At 47.5% G+C, this 5,192-nt stretch overlaps 1 non-coding gene across 1 annotated transcript; it reads right to left on the minus strand.

Annotated features, from left to right (window-relative positions):
- Nucleotides 1–3,860: 3,860 nt before the first annotated feature.
- On the minus strand, nt 3,861–3,922 carry LOC117064263. Its single transcript, XR_004429337.1, has one exon. It is a non-coding gene; the product is annotated as a U7 small nuclear RNA (small nuclear RNA).
- Nucleotides 3,923–5,192: the final 1,270 nt, after the last annotated feature.

A 5,192-nucleotide genomic window follows, 5' to 3' on the forward strand; every position in this document is an offset into this window, starting at 1 on the left:
GCTGGTCTCGAACTCCTGGCCTCAAGTGATCCACCCACCTCGGCCTCCCAAAGTGCTAGGATTACAGGTATGAGCCACCACACATGGCCCCGGAAGCATTTTTTGCCAGCCTGTACCCTGCATACATCCTTGGCCTCTCAGAACCCCCTTCCTCCTTAATATGAACATTGTGGTCCCTACCTCAATGGAGTTGGTAAAGATGAAGTGAGAAGGCCCACGTTAAGTGCCTAGCAGTGTCTGGAACATTGGCAGGTTCCCCATAAATGCATTTTCCCATCCCCTGTGCCAGGTACAGCACTAGGCACTGGAGGGGGCAAGTGGGGAAAGAGTGACCAGTATGTGCAATGGACACTGCAGAGTGGTAACAGGTGTTCCCACGTGGCTTTGAGCAAGTTTTTGCATTTCTCTCTCACCCACTCTTCCCATCCTGAAAATGCGCTGATGATAGTATCTACATCATAGCCTACATGATAAGCTTAAAAGAGCTAATGCCTATGAAGCACTGAGAATGGTGCCTGGGCCAAAGTAAGTATTCAGGAAGCCTCAGCAATAATGCAGATGTGTGCAGAGGGCATATCATGAGCAAGACAGATGTGGTTTCTGTCTTCAGCCAGTGAGTAGAAGAGATAAGACACAAATACGTTTGCTCTACAATACAACTCATTTGGCATTTGACATATGTTATCTTGAGTTGTTAGCTATCTATTTACATGTATGTCTTGTCCCCCTATCAAGATGGTAAATTTATTGAGGGAGGAGGGCCTGGATCCAATTCTGCTAGGTCCCCTGCACTGACCAGAGTGTCTTGTGTATAGACATCCAATACTATTTATTGCTAATTACCTAAAGGATCGATCTTGCCTCTGCCATAAAAACTTTATTATGAAGATCCTACTCATTGATGGGGTTCTGTGGCTTTCTTGGTGTGATCAGATTAATATGTGAAAAATTAATGTGTAACCACCATCCTGTGGACACCAGCATCCCCAAGTCTCTGCTATACATAAATCTGTCATCATTCCGGTTAAGATGCATCGAACCCAGACACCATCGACCCACAGCTAAAGCTATCTCTGAGTCCCCTGAATTGCATTTTTCCATGAAATAATAATAATGACACTTTATCTCATTTAACCCCAACAATATTCTATAAGGCAAGTACTACTACCATGCCCATTATATAACGGGAAAACCAAGGCATAGAGAGCGGAGACTATTTGCCCGAAGCCACAGGTGAGTGGTGGAGCTGAGATTTGAACCCAGGGAGCCTGACACGAGGTGGAAGCATGTAACTGCTGTGCCAGTCTGCCTGATTTGGTGACAAAAAGACAGCCTGGTCTCAGAGCTCTAACAAGAAGGCAAAGATATAAAAGAACCAGTCACATGGCACAGTGTCCCTACAAGCCCCCCGGGGAAGATCTTCATGGCAAAGACTTCTTTCTCCACAGCCATGGTGAGAAAGACAACCCTGGCCCACAGGGGGACATTTTTTCATGGGATTTGTGGCAATTGTGCTGTTCATGCTGGCGTGGGGAACACTGGCTCCGTCTCTCATCAAAGGCTCCCATCCAGGACCCTCATCCATGGCTCCCCACCCAGGGGTCGCACCTAGGGGTTAAACCTAGGGGTTCCTCCTCTAGAGCAAGGACACAGAGCCATTTTTCTCCTCCTTCCCGTTGTACTATCTCTTGTTTTTTTTTTTTTTTTTTTTTTTTTTTTTAAATTTATGATTTTCGGCCCAGCCGGTTGTTAGCCTGCTGTGTTTGGAAATGGTAGATGATTAAACCTCCTGGCCAGGTGTAAATGCAACCTTTGTCATCTGGAGGCTGGGAGAATTACCTTGTTGAGCTGCAGCCTCCCTGTGGCTCCACACTTTCTGCTTCAAGCAGAACCTCTCCCAGGCTAAGGTCTACAAGGCTTAGGCCTACCATTGGATTCCCCTGCTCTGAGTGAGCACAGCCCAGAAGCCAGAGATCACAGATGTACCCACACGGCCACAAAAGCTCTGAACAGACCCTAAAATTTGGAGGTGGAGAATCAAGCACCTGTGTCTCTCTCTCTCTCTCTCCTCTCTCTTTCTCTCAAGGGAATTTTTACTAGGTAAATAATAAAAATATGTAATCATTGACTAGGCCTTTAAACCTGAACTGAAGGTACGTTTGCATTTCTGTTGCCAATAGAGATTCCCACTAGTCCCTTACTCTGCCTCAATAGCCACCTCTCAGAGTCTACTTGTCCACTTGGCTACTGGGATGTCATTTCCATGTTCAGCCCCAGGGAGCTACAGTCACACAGAGAGCTGAGAACCAGCCCCAAGGCTGCAGCTCGAAGAGGTCACTTAGAGAAATGGATTTACAAATCCCTTCCCTTAAGGAAGCCCTAGTTGGCCACAAACCCTGACCACAGGCCTGTGAGAGGGAGAGGCCAAGCCAGGACTGACTCCCTGTGCTGTGAAATTGTGAACCCAGAGGACGAGAAGTTCTGGATCTGCATGGAAGGCATCAGCAGCCCAGTGTCCTGAAGCATCAGCCAAAAGCCTTGTGTTGACTTTGTAAGGCTGAGTTCTCACCAATAGACTTATGCTTCAGGAAGCTATTTCTGAGCAAACAGCATGCAGCAAGTGAGCTCTCTGTGCCTGTTCCCAACACACTGAGCTTGGCCCCTGCTCAAGGTGAGCTGAAGGCAGTGAAACCTGTTCTCGGGTTGCTTGCATTGGTCAAAGTCCTTTTCGAGGTGTTGGGTGGCTCTTGTTGAATTTTGGTGCCATTTGGGAAGATATGTAAAAGTCTACTTGAGCCTTCTCTGTGGGCAGTAAATAAATGTTTGTCAAAGACCAAAGGACTAACTCAAAAAGTCAATTAGCGTGTGTGTAGTGAGCGTCCCTTGAGCCCAGCCCTAAATAACACGCGGTGAGAGACTCACAGACACCCCAGCAGCAGCAGCAAATTGGGAGGTGGGGGGACAAAACCAACACCCCGGGATCGTTCAAAAACAACCCTATGCTAAACGACTAAATTTGCCTTAACTTTGACCCATTTTGCTCTTTGCAATGTATGTGACAGATAACATGGCTCTGCGAAGTTTTCAAAGGCTTTTTGGCTGAAAGCAATGCCATTTTAACCAGCAAGAGGATAGAGACACGCCCAGCAATGGCAGGCTCATTCAATATGCAAGCAAAGAAGGAGACTTCAGCCTGGGTTGGAGTCCTTTCATGGATGGCAGGATGCAGATTAAGTGGCAGAGTAAGTGGGGAGGAGAAAGGTTTATCTCAACCAGTGCAGGAATGCAGGGTCAGGAAGAGACTGGGGACTGGAGACAGCTCCAAAAACGGCATTGAGGGTTTCCTTTCAGGTGCAGTGAGAAATAAGTATGCTGAGTCAGAAGGAAGAACTCCCTGCAGGGCCTCGAGGTCGCTCACGTTTCTCTAACTCAGGACAGGCATCCCTGAAGAGGTGCATTTGGAAGACTGGACCACACAGGACCATCTGCAGAACCCATCGCAGAGGAACGGGATCAGCCCGGGGGATGGAACTTGATGGAGAGCAGAAAGGAAGAGTCCATCTTAGAGATATTTTGAAGAAGCAAAAGATAGAATACATGACAGGCGGGATGCTGGAGCCAGCGGCAAGAGAACAGGGGAAGCTGCCCTGACTATCCTGAAAGATATGAGGCAGGATAAACAGAACCAGAATGATGGGAAGGGAGAACCACAAGCAGCAGCAGCACTTCATCAGAGGCTCCTCAACTCAGAGCTGGGTGTCCTCTGAGCAGCCAGAATTCCCACGCCCTCCTTTCTCTTTTATTGTTTAAATCTTTCTTTTTTATTTATTTGTTTTTATTTTTATTTTTGGGGGGGTTGGGGGGGCAGTTTCCAGTAAAAAGCAGAAAGCCTGCTAGACAAATTGGAAAAGCTGTAACACTCAAGTCCTCCTGATCTGAGGCCTTAGCGTCTTCTTTTCTCCTCGTTCTCAATGTGGCTTCATTTTGCCCCAGATTCTTCCCCAACCCAGTCTTTCCTCCTCTTCAAATGACTGCTGACTCATCTTTGAGGAAGAGATGCTACTGCAGAATAAAAGATAGAGCCAATGAGACTTTTTTCTTAATATGGAGACCATAGTCCTGGACACCATCAGGAGGCTCATCTTGGAGAGTTTTGATTATCCTTCTCCAAAAGACCACCCTCAGAGCACACCAGGTTTCTATACACGGGTAATCCAAATAGAAAGATAGACAAGGGCTGTGTTCTAAAGAAGGAAAGAGGGAAAAAGAAATAACTTTGTTCAGGAAGGAATGTAGGAGTTGATGGCAAGCCAGGAGAGATAACACTTTAGGCCTGGCACAGACCTCAGAAAGGGTTTCTGTTTGTTGACCAGACACGGTGGTTCACGCCTGTAATCCCAGCACTTTGGGAGGCTAAGGCGGGAGGATCACTTGAGTTTAGGAGTTCAAGTGTAGCCTGGCCAACATGGTGAAACCCCGTCTCTACTAAAAATACAAAAAATTAGCCAAGCGTGGTGGCATGTGCCTGTAATCCCAATTACTCAGGAGGCTGAGGCAGGAGAAACACTTGAACCCACGAGGCAGAGGTTGCAGTGAGCTGAGATTGTACCACTGCCCTGCAGCCTGGGCAACAGAGTGAGACTCCATCTTTAAAAAAAAGTTAAAAAGAGCTGGGCACGGTGGCTCCTGCCTGTAATCCAGCACTTTGGGAGGCTGAGGCGGGCAGATCACGAGGTCAAGAGATCGAGACCATCCTGGCTAACACAGTGAAACCCTGTCTCTATTAAAAATACAAAAAAATTAGCCGGATGTGATGGCGGGCGCCTGCAGTCCCAGCTACTTGGGAGGCTGAGGCAGGAGAATGGCGTGAACCCGAGAGGCAGAGCTTGCAGTAAGCCTAGATCGCACCACTGCGCTCCAGCCTGGGCAATAGAGCGAGACTCCGTCTCAAAATAAATAAATAAATAAATACATAAAAAGAAAGAAAAGGAAGGGTTTCTGTCTGCAAAGTCCTTGCACTGGATGGGGAGGGAGGTTAGGAAAAATGGATGCCAGCCTGGTAGTGGCTGATCAAATGAAGGAGCAGAGTGAGCGAGTGAGTGAGTGACTTTAGCACTAACATTTATGTAGCGATTCAGGAATACTCTGTGCCAAGCACTGTGCTAGGGTGGGGGGCACCTTTCAAGAAAAAG

Source organism: Trachypithecus francoisi, unplaced genomic scaffold, assembly GCF_009764315.1.
Source record: "Trachypithecus francoisi isolate TF-2019V2 unplaced genomic scaffold, Tfra_2.0 Lachesis_group19, whole genome shotgun sequence".
In the NCBI taxonomy this organism is placed as follows: Eukaryota; Metazoa; Chordata; class Mammalia; order Primates; family Cercopithecidae; genus Trachypithecus; species Trachypithecus francoisi.